Source organism: Emydura macquarii, unplaced genomic scaffold, assembly GCF_026122565.2.
Source record: "Emydura macquarii macquarii isolate MOO-44397 ecotype Brisbane River unplaced genomic scaffold, CSIRO-AGI_Emac_v2 contig_799, whole genome shotgun sequence".
Lineage (NCBI taxonomy): Eukaryota > Metazoa > Chordata > Testudines > Chelidae > Emydura > Emydura macquarii.
Window position 1 is genome coordinate 743,600 of NW_027130936.1, and position 15,286 is coordinate 758,885.

The following is a 15,286-nucleotide window of genomic DNA, read 5'->3' on the forward strand; positions in this document are numbered from 1 at the left end:
TGTTTGCAGTGCCCTGGTAGCTTCCAATCATTTAGAAATATGTCTGCAGCAGGAGCAGCAAACCCAGTTCCAAGGCAGGGGCCTGAGTCAAACAGCAGCGCTAGGATTGCCTGCTTGCCACCAGCCCCCTGCCCTGGATCAGTGGGAGACCTTTCACTCACCATGGGAAATGACCTGACCCCCCGGCTTCAGGAAAAGCACCAGCTGAAAGTCGGAGGTGCCTGCAGAGCCCACTAACTGCCCAGCCAGAGAAAGGCCCTCTCCATTCTGGAGGTTTTGCAGACTCCATCAGTCCGCCACGGTCTGTTTTCTCTGGCTCCTCTCAGAAGCTGGTGCCTGGCTGCATGAGAAGCGACGGGAAGGCTATGCAGTGAGTGACGCCACAATGGCACAGAGCACGTCTCCTTGCAGATCCCAAATGGCTGCAGTCACTTTATCCAGGGCAGTGGGAGAGGATGTAAGTGGAAGTAGTGGTATTTGTAGGCCAGGAGCACTGGAGATTGGGCCTGCATTGTGCTAGGTGCTAGACAAACACATGGGCTATATAGTCACTGACCAGTTAACCTGGGTGATCGACACCCGGGTCTGAGCATGAGGGTTAGCTTAGCCTGGGGACGGGTGTCCCCACTGCAAAGCCCTGCCCATGTTACTGTGTCCTCCCCATTTCTGCTGTGTGTGTGTCTGGCCAGAGCCCAGGGCTCTCTGTGCTGAGATGCTCTAGGATTCTCTCCCAGATAGCCGTGCCCACAGTGGGAGAACTTGTCTGACCTTCTTGGGGCATTGTGGGAAGGCATTGGAGGACTACTGGCACTCACTTGATTGAGCCTGTGTCCTCACTGCAGAATGGGTGATTCCAGCCTAAGTTAGAGTGCAGCCCAGACTTTAAACCCTCCCCCTAGCTGAGTCAGCTAGCTCAGCCTACAGCCTCTCCAAACCTGAGTTAGAGTATGTTCTGTGTGGCAAGCAGGAGGGGGTCAAGGCTGAAACCTGGGCAAGAGCCTGGATTAACTGTGCAGTAGTGACATACCCATAGTGAGGGACAGTCGCTGCTCCAAACAGCTGCAATCTCATTAGACCAGAGGAACGGTGTTTCTTTTGTCTGGTTTCTAACCATCAGTGTAGGAGAGTAAAGAGTTAATGCTGGACAAATGGTCAGGCCTAAGCTACAGGGAACAGGGTCATGGCACACGCAAACCTTGTTTCTGGTAATTGGTATAAATTCTCGTTAGAGTCGTGTTATCTCTCTTCTTTCCCTCCCTTCCTGGCCATCTGCGCAGGGGATGAGGCTAACAAAACAATTATCTCCTCTCCTGAGCAAGACCTTTGGTGAGAAGAGGGCATTATCTTCTTTCCCTCCCTTGCATACTGTGTTTAAGGTAATGCACCTGCACTCTGTGAGGTAATCCTGTAAACAACAAACAGGGGCGGGTACAATTGTATGCATTATGTAGTTGTTAATATTCATTTTACAGGTGTCAATGTAACCAAAGAAGGGTCTATGGGGAGTTGTTGGAAATGTATACATTTACATACTGTTATGGATAAAAGGATTGTAAAGTAACCCCCTCTCTGCGCACTTGCAGAGTCAAGGAGGAATGAGCAGGCAATAATGGGTGGCAGTCAACCCAATCCGCCCCTGGGACCTTCTGTTCTTTATCTCTAACCCAGAGGAGTGAAGTTCTGGAACTGCCTTCCAAGAGGAGCGGGAGGGATAGAAACCTGGCTAGCTTCAAGACTGAGCTTGTTAAGATTCTGGAGGGGGTGGGATGATGAGGTTGCCTACAATGGTGTGTAGCTGATCTGTGACTGCTAGCAGCAAATACCCTGAATGGCTGGTGATGGGACACTAGATGGGGAGGGCCTTGAGTTACTAAAGTGATCCTTTCCCAGGTGTTTGGCTGGTGGGTCTTGCCCACAGGCTCAGGGTCTAACTGACTGCCAGGTTTGAAGTTGGGAAGGAATTTTCCTCCAGGTCAGACTGGCTGACTCGGGGTTTTGCCGTGCGCTGCAGCATGGGGCACAGGTCACTTGCTGGTTTAAACTAGTGTAAATAGTGGATTCTCCGTAACTTGAAGTCTTTCAATCATGATTTGAGGACATCGGTAACTCAACTAGAGGTTAGGGGTCTGTTACAGGAGTGGGTGGGGGAGGTTCTGTGGCCTGCCATGTGCAGGTGGTCAGACGAGATGATCATGATGGTCCCTTCTGGCCTTAAAGTCTGAGTCTCTTCAACTGAAAATTCTTTGGGGCAGGACCATCTTTTACTATGTGCGTGTACAGGGCCTAGCCCACTAGGACCCTGATCTCAAGTGGGGCCTCTGTTCATACTGTGATATAAGTAATAACTTGATTTAAACATGTTCCAGCTAGTGGACTGGTCACAAACCTATTCCCTGTGATTATATTTGTGACTATTTGTTACTCCTGGAGTGGGAATGGTCACCTAGCTCACACATGCTGCTTCTGCTCCCCAGTTGGATAGCCGAAACTTTTATGAGGAAGGAAATCAAAGTAGTTCCAGTGACTGGGAGTGTAAACATTTCCAGCTCAAAACTCACATGCATGCGCTTTGGCCCAAGTGTTCACGAGGCTCTCACAACCCAGAAATTCACTTGCATGCGTGGTCACCGAAAACAAGGAGAAAGGCTCTCAGTCATCATCAAAGATAATCTGCAGCAGTTGCTCTGCAAAAACTACGGGGCAGCTGTGGATTTTCATTTGAATAAATGCCATGAATTTGTCTCATTAAGGCCCAGGGGAAAATGTGCATTCTGAGATAGAAAAAAATCATGCATGCATTTCTCTAACCAGGTTCTACCAAATCCAACCCCGGTTCCACATTTGCTTTGAATTCCTACTATTCTTTTCAAGTAGGTTTATTCTTATTTATCCTTTGTACTGCAAGAGCACCTATAGACACCATTTTGCTAGGTGCTGGACACAAGTAACAATGCCTTAAAGCCCTAAAGAAATTGTAATATAGATACAGGACTATAGAACGTAGGTAGGTACAACAAAGAGATAGGATGTATTAATTGAATCATAGAATCAAAGAAGATTAGGGTTGGAAGGGACCTCAGGAGGTCATCTAGTCCAACCCCCTGCTCAAAGTAGGATCAACCCCAACTAAATCATCCCAGCCAGGGCTTTGTCATGCTGGGCCTTAAAAACCTCTAAGGATGGAGATTCGACCACCTCCCTAGGTAACCCATTCCAGTGCTTCACCACCCTCCTAGGGAAAAAGCTTTTCCTAATATCCACTCTAGACCTCCTCCACTACATCTTGAGACCTTTGCTCCTAGTTCTGCCGTCTACTACCACTGAGAACAGCCTAGCTCCATCCTCCCTGGACCCCCCTTTCAGGTAGTCAAAGGCCGCTATCAAATCCCTCCTCATTCTTCTCTTCTGCAGACTAAACAAGCCTAGTTTCCTCAGCCTCTCCTCATAAGTCTTGTGCTCCAGCCCCTTAATCATTTTCATTGCCCTCCACTGGACTCTCTCCAGTTTGTCCACATCCATTTTGTAGTGGGAGACCCAAAACTGGACACAATACTTCCAATGAGGCCTCACCAGTGCTGAATAGAGGGGAATAATCACTTCCCTTGATCTGCTGGCAATGCTCCTACTAATGCAGCCCAATATGCTATTAGCCTTCTTGGCGATAAGGGCACACTGTTGACTCATATCCAGCTTCTTCTCCACTGTAACCCCCAGGTCCTTTTCTGCAGAACTGCTGCCTAGCCCATCAGTCCCCAGTCTGTAGCTGTGCATGGGATTCTTCCGTCCTAAGTGCAGGACTCTGCACTTGTCCTTGTTGAACCTCATCAGATTTCTTTTGGCACAGTCCTCTAATTTGTCTAGGTCACTCTGTATCCTATCCCTGCCCTCCAGCGTATCTACCACTCCCCCCGCTTAGTGTCATCTGCAAACTTGCTGGGGGTGCAATCCACCTCATCCTCCAGATCATTAATGAAGATGTTGAAGAAAACTGGCCCCAGCAGCGACCCCTGGGGCACTCTGCTCGTTACCGGCTATGACTGAGTCCCCCAGGGATCGTGCTCTGGACGTCCCTCAACACAGCCGACAGGACTCAAGTGATTCAGAGTCTGCCCACCCGGATCTCCACACACCAGTGCAGTCTTCTCCTACATCTGGGCTTGGAGGGTTCAGGACCCATGCTCCGCCTGAGCTGCCCCTATGATCCCCTTTCACTGAGACACTGCCAACTAGACATCGAGCCATTGATCAGTACCCGTGGAGTCTGATGATCTACCCAGCTTTCTATCCACCTTATCGTCCATTCATCCATCCCATACTTCTTTAACTTGCTGATGAGAATACTGTTGGAGACCGTATCAAAATCTTTGCTAAAGTCAAGGTATATCACGTCCACTGCTTTCTCCACACTGACAGAGCCAGTCATCTCATCATAGAAGACAATCAGGTTGGTCAGGAGTGACTTGCCCTTGGTCAATCCATGCTGAAGGTTCCTGATCATCTTCCTCTCTTCCAAGTGCCTCAAAATGGATTCCTTGAGGACCAGATCTATGATTTTTCTGGGGACTGAGGTGAGGCTGACCGGTCTGTAGTTCTCTGGATCCTTGTCCTTCCCTTTTTTGAAGATGGGCACTATGGATCACTACCCGTTGAGCCCTTTATTGTTTCCCTTACGTGCAGCCATTTCTTCCCAAACTTTTAGGAAAGGATTTACAATATTTTTGAGACGCCGATTTCCCATCCCTTTCTCTCCAAGAAATCTCATTGCCTGGAGGGAAACAATAATATTTCCCCCTCAGTTGATGGATTGACAAAAGAACATGTGAAAAATGTCAGGTCTCATACAAATACGTGGCTGTCTGGAAGAACCTCCTAAGATACCAATCTGCATTTGCTAAGGGTTGTGATATACAGTCTCGCTCCAGCATTCTTCATCATAGCTTGCACCACACAGAGCCAATCTTGAAATCCATTCAGACCACACTACGGCTGGCTTCAGTTCCTAAGTAAAATCTTCAAGCCATGGCCTATTAATGCAGGTCCCTCAGTCGAAGCCAGCAGACTCTAGTAAGCAGTGACAATTTTGTTTCGTTTTACATGAACAAAGCTTCTTACAAGAAGGGATTTGAGATGGAAAAAGCAGGCAGCGTGGGTGTCTGTCGCTATGGCAAATGGATTTTTTCTTACTGCTTGGGGCCAGGGCTCCGGTTTGTGAAGGCTAAAGCTTTGAACGTATGTGGAAGCTTAAAGTTGACGTGTGTGTGGAACCACCTCCCGTTCAAATCAACGAGAGTCTGAAGGAAGAAAACCGGAAAACCTCACCCAGTGATTCCTGCATCCAGCCCAAAACTTCTGTTTGAGCTAATGCATCTTTCAGAAAGAGACTCAGTCCTGTCTTAAAGACTGCAAGTGATGGAGAACGCACCATATCTCTACATAATAATACCTACCTCTTCCATAGCACGTTTCAATAGTAGATCGCAAAGCATGCCCTCATTATCCCCATTTTACAGGTGGGCAAACTGAGGCATAGAAAGGGGCTGTGACTTGAAAAGGTCACCCAGCATGAGAGACATCCCTGTTCCAAGGAGCTTACCCTGTACACACACAAGACGGTCAGTGGAAACAGAGAGGTAACATCTGTTGCCCAAGGTCCAACAGCATGTGAGTGGCAGAAGTGGGAATAGATTCTCAGTTTGCTGACTTCTTGCCCCTTCCTCCCTATCAGCGCTTAGAATCACTCATAGCACAGCAACCTTTACCAACAATAAACGATGTATTGAATCCCTCATGTTTGTGGACGTATCGGTGGGGGGGACAACTTTCCTCCACCCGCTGAAAAATATATGACTGAAAGCGTACAGTAGAAACCTGTTTCATGACAAAGCAAACGAGGGAAAGATCGGAGCGCTGACGCCTGTGAAAATAAATCTCCAGAGCGAAGCATTTCACCCCTAAATTATTTTTAAATAATCACTGGCCTCTCGTTTATGTGCAACGCTTGGACTGAATTAGCATGTGCAACAGCTAGACAATAAAGGGAGAAGGTGGCTGCTGCTGCCGTGTGGTCTCATAGCAGTGGCACCAAGGGGTACGAGGATTTAGGCTACGTGGGTTCAAGTTTCATTCTGCCACACACTCCCTGTGTGACCTTGGGCCCATCACCATCTCTCTGTGCCTCAGGGTATGTCTACACTGCAGTGTAAGCCCAGGGTTAGTGGGATTTGAGACAGCTGACCCATGTTAGGGAACCCTGGACTTGAGCCTCTACATCAGGGGTGGGGAACCTTTTTTCTGTCAAGGGCCTGATGGTGGCCCTGGCAGCGGGGGCCGAATTCGACCAAATGATTTTGTGGGCGGAACCAAATGATTTCGCGGGCCGGGGGGGAATTCGGTGGCGGCGATCAAATCGTTTTCACGGCGGCGGCGGGGTTCCGTGGGGGGCGTGGGGCAGTGTCTCAAAGTTGTCTATAGAATTGTGGCTGACTCCCAGGACCCGAGCCAAGTGGGGCCGCATCTACACTGCAAAGCAATAGGGCTTAGACCCTGGGTCCCAGCTTAATGGGAGCTCAGATCCTCCATCCCTGCAGACTCCTGGGGCTCCAAGTCCAAGCCTTGGGTTAGTGCTATTGCAGTATAGACACAAGGGGGTTAGGCTTGAGTCTGGGTTCCAACACGGGCTTGTGTTGCAGGGTAGACATCCCCTCAGTTCTCCATTTGGGGGATAATAACATACCAGCGTGTGTGTCTGCCTATCATGGGGAACATCAGCTGCACAGGAAACAAGGAACTATAACCCAGATGAACTCTCCTTCTCACACCACAGTCCAGAAATCTCTCCTCCCAAGGCATAGCTACCTTACCTCTCTCCCTAGACATGCCTAATTCACTCTCCTCTTGTCTCACCTTTCTCCTTCTTTCTTTCCCTTCCTCCACTCATGTCTCTTCTCTCCCTTTCTTCCTACTCTTCTGCATTAGCAAAGTTTGCACCCATGTAGCTACGCTGGTACACTGGCCCAGTTTAGATGGACTGCACTGGTGTAAAGCAGAGCTTACGGTGGTGTGATATGCCCTGCTTTCAGCCCCCACGTACCCAACTCAGGTCTGCCTAGATGACAGTCATATTGATTGAGCTTAACCCGAGTTACTTAGCTCAGCCCAGGCCAGTGTGAGGCAGAGAACCCACCCTCACACACAGCTTTGGCCTATATGTTAGCTGCAATGACTTCTGGGCACATCTCCCAGCACTGCTTCAAACAACAGCACAATGTGTCTGACTACACGCAGCCTTCTGGGAAAACTTTCCTGCCCTCAAAGGAATTGTGGCAAATGCTCATATCAGATTCACTTTGGTCACCCACAAATGAGCAATAAGGGAAGTGATCGGGTACACAACGACCTTGTCTCTCACGCTAATGCCAGTTAGCTTTTGCCTGTGCTCACAGTATTCTTTCTGCTTCCAATCAGGCGAGGGATTATGTAAGTTTGTTTGCAGATAACTATCGTTTCTCATTGATTTCTTGAAACAAAGTTAACAAACAACCTAGCTGCCTTGCCCTAGATGGGGTGTGAGCAACTGCTGTGTTGCATTTGCCGACACAATTGTTGCGCTCTCCATCTCTAATTCATTCCTTTCTCCAGCGCACTCTGGGATACCGTGAGCATAAAAGGTGCAACAACAAAGTTCTATTCTATTCCAAATCCCTTTTGCTTCTCCAGCAGAAATTACCCCCTAAAAACCAATCAGGATTTTCATTGGCAGGTGATTCTGCCTCTTCAAAATGCCTGTATCTTCTCTGCATTGAAACATTCCAGAGGCCTCCTGCTGCTGCTCTAATATTCTGCATTTTATTACTTCATGGTTTTTTTTTAAGAAGAAGCAGGCTCGTTCAGAACAAAAATCAGCAGCTGTTTCATTGCCCCTGGTTCCATTTTTTGCAAATCTCTTGGCAGAAACTGGAGAGAGAAGCAGGGTCGGGGGGAGGGGGAGAAGAAATGAAGGAAAAAATAAAGGAAAGGAAGAGGTTGCATTATTTAAAAATGAGAGATGCAGACAGGATCTGCAGACCAGCCACATCAGATCAGCACAGAGAGCAACCAGCATGGAAAATAACATCACAGGAGAATAATTAGAGATGGTAAATAATTCCCCGGGCACATGCAGGGGTCAGCTGAACACCTGTCCATAGTGATTGATGCTACACAGTAAGCAAGCTGGCTATATCATAATAACTTTTTGCATCTTTCACCTAAAGAGCTCAAAGAACTTTATCAACATCATGTGATTTATCCTTCCATCCCGGTGGTGAGGCAGCTATAACCCTGGTTTAGATATGGGGAAACTGAAGCATGGAGCAGTGAAGTGACTTGCCCAAGTTCACAAAATGAGACCGTGGCAAAGCCCAGAACAGACTCAAAGTCTTTGGGTTCCCACATTTGTGCTTTAGCCCCACAAGAACATCCTTGCTCAGCATCTTTGGTAAGGCCCCAAGCTCTAGCTATGGTCCAGTAAAACGTCATGTGAGTTCTTGAGCTCCTGCAGACTGAGGTTAATAATTCCAGATGCTGAGTCGAAACAGAGAAGCACTGGAGAACAATGCAGACGAGATGATGTTACTATTTGTATTCCAGAGACCTCAGCTGAGATCAGGGCCCTGATGTGCTATGTGCTGCACAAGCAATAGTGAGACAGTCCCTGCCCAAAAGATCTGACAGGCGAAACATGCAAGATGGGAGGGGAAACAGAGGCAGAGAAGTGAAATGGCCAGACCCTGTTCACCCAGCCGGTTAGTGGGAGAGCCAAGTGTAGTCCAGAGACCTCATGCTTAGTGGGAAGAGGCTGCGATAGATGGGGAAGGACTGTGTCATTGCTCCAGTGACCCCGGAGCTGAGCTACAAATGGGGCAGGTGGGCTCCCCAGCTGTGGCCCAGCATCCCAGGAAGGGGGAAAGCTTGCAGGGAGAAGATGCTGCAGAGGCAGACAGAGGATGTGGAGTGAGCGGGAGAAGCCGGGAGAGAGGAGATGGAGCAATCACATCTGGCGTTTGTTTTCAGGATCCTCTGCCTGGTGACAGAAACATCTAAGACCCTGAATCCCCTTTTCCTGTCCTGACAATCTGCACTGCTGACAGCCCCGCTTCCCCATCACTGTGCAGGCTGGTGAATGCACGCACTGGATCAGAGCTGGGTGGAAGGTGCCTACCATTGTTATGGCTCCACCCTGCTTTCTAGTGACCTATCCTGGCATTGCTTACAGCAGAGGTGCTTCATCCATCGCCGTCAGACCAGGAGCAGGAGATGAGCTTGCTACTGCCCAGCCTGCAGTGGCCAGAGAGTTGGGGGGTAGGGGGCTGGAAAATGAGGGCAGAAGCGGGGTCAGTGCTGCAGGGAGGCGATCAGTCTTGCAACGGGGGCACAACTTCTAAACGTGGAAAGCAAAATTGAAGGCAAGAAGCAAAATAATTCTGACATGATCAAAAAATCACACCCCAGTTAATAACACACCATTAATGACAGGCTGGTGAGAGAGCATGGGGCCCTCGATGTAAGTAGAATGTAGTGATCCCTTTGGAGCCGTCAGTGTCCTCAGAGAGACGCAGTTACAGTACTCCCTGTGGAGAGGGTGTATACTGATCTCTTAGGGCTCAGTGCCCTCTGCAGGAGGTTTCCAAAAAACTTGGGGCCCCAGAAACACTAGCAGCAGGTCCCATGGCCAGTGAGTTGCAATGGCAGGTTTTCTCTGATCAGGTGCTCTGAACAGAGATTGTGTGGCTTGAAGGCTAATGGGTATGGTCAGCAAACTCCCTCCTGGGGAGTCCTCAATCCCAGTGATGCCGTGATGGTGGAACGATACAAAGCAGGAGCCAGAACAGGTTAGAGGATTTGAGACTCAGTTTCTCAGCGAGCCATGCTCCAGGTCGTATGGCTCTGGGATAGAGGTGACAGCTTGCCTGGCTGTGTCTTGGCATGGACAGTAGGGAACTGTGCTTCTATCAAGGGAGATCCAGCCTTATCTTTCCAGCTGATGCACAGGGCTGGCATGAGGACATTGGGATGGAACTGCAGGTTGGCGCGCAATGATGTCTATACCCAGGGCAAAACTCTCAATGGCTTCAGTGGGAGCAGCGCAGCCAAGTCCTGGCTGTGACCCTCCCTCTGTCCAACTGGAGTTCATGCAGAGACTGACACCTCCGTTCCATAACCCACCTCCAGCAATGGCTAGCAGTACCATATTGTACTTATCTAACCGTGCCGGGGGCTGGTGGGGAATGCCTGACATGGGAGATTTCCTTCCTGACCTGCCTACGTAGGCCATCTGCTTACGCCCTGAAGCATGAGAATTGAAATACTGTCTTACTGCCCCACAGCTTACATTGGTCTTTAATTGCCTTAGAAGCAAGAAATCAGCCAACTGTTAAATGCCACAGCTAAAGTTCAGTCATAATAAATCTGCACAGCGGGGTTAGGACCTTTTACTGTGCTGTCTCCTGGGCAGATCCCAAGCCAGGTGATTAAGCTCCCTTGTCCTGCCTCGCTTGATGTTTCCCCTGGAGTTTCAATCAGAGAAGTTACCCCTCACTTCTCCTAATATCACTATCGTCCTGGTGACACAGAGGGGAGAACAGCTGCTCCTCAATCCACCGACACCCTCCCCCCAAGACTTAAACCAGGCTCTTTCCACTTGTCTGACGAATCACTAGGGATGACCTCCGAGATACAGAGGAAGAAAATGAGACCTGTTTTATGCCTAGCCAGTTACCTATTCTTATGAATGGGTCAGAGTGTCCCTATTACTGTGACCATGGCAGACAACCCTTAATGGCTGACAGGAGCCTTGGGGAACAGCAGTGGGAATGGAAATTTACCTGACCCCAATAAAGAACTAACAAGGCGGTTGGATCAGATTTTTAGCATGAATTATTGATTCATAGAGACTTTTTTTGGATTGTCACGTTACCTAATTACTCATGCACCCATGGCATAGTTCAGACTGAGCTGAGTGTTGCACTGAAAGCAGAGATTCGGCCATTTTGTTTATAATAGTAGCAAGAGGCAAGAGCTTCAGCGAGTGTAATCGGCATAGCTCCAGCAACGCCAATGGAGCTATGACAATTCATGCGAGTGGAGGCTGTGGTCCAGGAGGTTGATATATATGTCCACACACACACACACACAAGGCTCACTCCACTTCCAGCTGAAATGCAGCCAGTTCTGGGGCAGAACAATGCAGCAGCTGTTTAATAGCACAGAGCAACACTACCGCAAAAGGTTAGGGCAAGAGAAATGTGGTACCTAGTTAAGAGAGCTCAGAAGAATTTAGCTCCGGAGAATGTAATTACCCGGACTGGAACAAATTGAAGGTAGACACCTGTTTTATTATGGCTCTTAGGCGAGCAGACCTAATACAGTGCAGTTCCCAGAATATCTCTGAAATAAACCTGTCTGATCTTTCTTTCACCTCACCCAGCTTTGTTCCTTTGGTCTGCTCTTTGCTCACGACCGAGCTGCACATCCCCATGTATATATTTGTTCTCATGGCTCCCTCCCTGCAAGCAGGCTTGAGGGGGGGAAATACAGCTCATCATTTTGATGTAAGAGGAGCTATTTGGAGGCTTCTGTTTTCTTCCTTCTCTACTTGTATCAATAATTAATATGTTGATTCAGAAGAAAGTTATGAACACAGTGAGTACCTTTTTTAACAGAGAAAGGAAAAACAACAGCCGTAAATTTTGCTGTAGGGCAAGGATACCTGAATTTCCAGCGCAGTGGTCCTTCTCTCATGTGTGTGCACGCCCGCACGCACCATGGCCCTGCTCCCATCTAGCTGGAATCTCCTTCTCATTTACAGCAGAAGTGAGGGGTTCAAAGCAGGAATTCTCTGGCCTGTGCTATGGAGGAGGTCATACTGCATGACCATATTGGTCCCTTCGGACTTAAAACCTAGGGATGAATCTATTGATGTTAGTAATAAGAGCAGGCAGGGTGGTTGTGACTCTGTGGCACCTGTCCTACTTAGTGCATTTCTACTTAAACCAGTGCACTCAGCTCTGATAATCCTAATTGTACCTAGCACGTCTCTGGGGTTTTCACTAACAGACCTCGAGGGGCTTTCCAAGGCAGGTCAGTAGCATTGTTCCTTTCTTTGTACAGTGGGGGCATGAAGGGGGCTCACCCACACCAGCCTTGAGTGGATTAATAGGCTGGAGGGGGGCAATTCACTGTATATGCTGCACCTGGGGGGAGCCAGGGCCTGAGCAGGCAGAGGAAGCCCAGCTGGGAGCGGAGCTGGGCCAGGATTTTAAAGCCAGGCAGGGAGAGCAGGCCTGCTGTCATTCCCTTGAGGGAAAGGGGATGGTCAGTGGTAATGAGGTGATCCAGGGGGTAAGTGAATCCTGGGGTCCTGCCCTGGTCTAGGGAGTCTTCCCAGAGGGTGAGTAGCCACGGGGAGTGGAGGAATCTCCGGTGGCAAACCCAGAGATAGGTGAGGAGATAGAGAGGTGGGGTAGGAAGGAAACAGCAAGAGGAAGTGAGACGGAGCAGAGCTGGATTGCTGGTCAGAGGGGCCAGGGCTGGAGCTCGGAGTAGTGGGTGGGCCTGGGCTCCCCTCCCAGCCCGGGAAGTGGCCAGGACTGGAGGTGGGACAGAGGCCTGGCTGAGGTGGCATGTGGACAGCTCGTGCGGTAGGACTGTTCCCCCAGGAGGGGCAATGAATAGTGTGGCCTAAGGGCCGAGTCATGAAGAAGGAGCACTGGGAGTTGTAAAAAGAGAGGGACCGCAACCTGAGCAAGTGACAACAGGACACCATATGGAGTGAAAGTGCATTCCCAGTCCTAGCCACAAGGAGGCACACCTGTGGTGAGCGGAGCCCCTCTACATAGGGAAACTGAGGCACAGGGAGGGGACGTGACTTGCCCAAGGTCACCCAGCAGGCCAGTGGCAAAGCTGGCAATAAAACCCAGCTCTCACAGCTCTGTCCCCCTCTTGTGTCCACCTTTCAAACGTAACCTTTAGGGCAGGGGTTCTCAAATGGGGTTGTGACCCCTCAAGTTGCAAGGTTATTATGGGGCCATCGTGAGCTGTCAGCCCCCCCACATGCTGATAAGGGTGGCATGAGGGGTCATCGCTTTTTGTAGAGGGATCATCATAGCCTGAAATATTTTCAAGGGTTGTCCCAGCATAAAAAGGTCGAGAACCCCTGCTCTAAGGGTGTTTCCCTGCCTGCTATGACTTGGATTTCCCCTTCCCTTCCCTGCTCCCTCATCAGATTGCAGCCTGGCCTGCAGAGTGACTAGCGACACTGTTAATTAGCAGGGGCAGGCAATGCCCCCCTGGCCATTCAGAGTCAGCAAGAGGAGCTGTATGTCACCCTTCACTCTCTGGGGTAGGGAATGAATGAATACAATCCTCTTGGCTGCTGAGCTCTGGCCGGCTGCTTGCCCGGGAGTGGAAGAACCGGAGCAGGTTGTTAATAAGCTGGGAAGCTTTCCAGGGTCCTCTGTACAAAATGTGAAGTCCTAAACTTTTCTTTGCTGTGCAGGGTTCTCTGTGTTTGTGCCAATCCCTCCATAGAGCTGCGTGTCCTTACCCGCTGCCATTGATAGATGCCTGTCCCCGATGGGCACATGATGGGGACATCTGGGAGACGTGGCCGGAGACTCAGTCACAGACTCTGTTCCTCATACACCAAGGGCCTAATTTTCAGAAGTCTTGATCATCTGTAACACTTACTGAAGTCTTTGGTGCTCTGCCCAGCCGGCTTTTCCTGCACTCTTGAAGGCTCATTGCTTTGAAGAGGCTCCTTCATTGACATGGAGCTGATGGGAGCTTGTCTGAGGAGCCCTGCCCCTAAACTGCAATAATGGGAAAAGAAGAGATCTGAGCATATACAGCTGTCCTTAAGATCTTTAGGTATGTGTGTAAGAGACCTCTGCTCATCTATAAATGCAGCCCTGGAACACTGCCGTTGTTTAAAAAAAACCCAGAAACACGCCTCCAACAAATGAAAACTTTTGAAAGTCAGGCAATTGAGCGTGAAAGGGTTAAAAACAAATGTTTGAGAGTCAGGAGCTGGTAGCTGCTGTTCAGCACAGTTATTTCTTAGCATTCCCAGCCAGGGCCCCATTGCGCAAGGTGCTGTACAATCACAGAGTAAGAGACAGTCCCTGCCCCAAAAAGCTTACGGCCAGATAAACAGGGTAGATACAGTGTGGGAGGTGAAACTGAGTCACAGAGGGGGAAAATGACTTGCTCAAGCTCACACAGCAGGTGGTGGCAGAACTGGGAATAGAAGCCAGTTTTGTCTGTATCCCATATTCAATCTGTGGTGGTTGATATTTTGCAGAACTCTCCGCACTCAGTGAAAAGTCCCTTTAAAAACCCCACAGGATGATCATGCTGTTCTGTTCTATAGCACTTTTTGCCTGAGGATCTCAAAGCATTTTACAAACATTAGCCAATTAAGCCTCACAATCAAGCCCTGTGAGGTGAGAAAGGAATGGCATCATCCATCACTGAAATGCAGCCACCCCTGAGGTGGGGCACCACAGCAGTTTGGCAGAACACTGCAACAATATGTAACCATGTTTTATTTTTGTTTTGGAGAAGAGGTAAAGAGTACTGCAGCCAAGGTGAGCACACTGGGAGACAGAATGTCATTAATGGCACCCACTGGGCTTTAGCCACAATACTTGGGCTGTCATCCAACTTTTGCAAAAAGTGCCCTGGGTTTTTTAATGACTGCGAGTGGCCAGAAGCTTGCTTGTATGTTTCATCTGACAGCTAGTACCACACGATGGGGTCTGTATTTCAGAGACGGTTGTTGCATAGCTTTGTTGGGTAAGTGACTTGGCTCTAAACTATTATCCTTCCTGCCTAATCCTTACCCTGTGTGTTTCTTTTTGATGGGGCATCAGATCAGGGGTGCAAAGGTCCCATTCACTCCAGCTTCTGAGCTGTAAATCAAGTCAAGTTAATTTCGCGCTCCCTTCATCCCAGGCTGATTTAATGCAAATTAAATTTCATGCTGATCAGCCCGAGTGGTTAATGCACAACATAGAAATCAAGGATTTGGGCTCATTGTTGTATAAATACAGCCTTTCTATTTGTGCAATTTCATAACAGTTTATCCCCTGCCATATGCACTGGTTCTGCGGTATTCAGCATGTGAGACTGTCTCGGTTTAGCTACTCAAATACCGTGGGCTAAATGCATCCTGGGAGCAACCCTTTAGTACCAATGGTAGTGAATTTGGCCCCATTGATTTTCTCATACAGGACTTTATCTTTTAATT

The 15,286-nt window shown here is 49.0% G+C and overlaps 1 long non-coding RNA gene across 1 annotated transcript in view; it reads left to right on the top strand.

Moving 5' to 3' along the window:
* Positions 1 to 13,709, top strand: part of LOC137149670 (uncharacterized) — a 33,115-nt gene extending 19,406 nt beyond the window's left edge. The window contains exon 2 of the long non-coding RNA XR_010918820.1: positions 13,535 to 13,709. This is a non-coding gene — a long non-coding RNA (uncharacterized lncRNA). The remainder of the gene's footprint in view (positions 1 to 13,534) is intronic.
* The last annotated feature ends 1,577 nt before the right edge of the window (positions 13,710 to 15,286 follow it).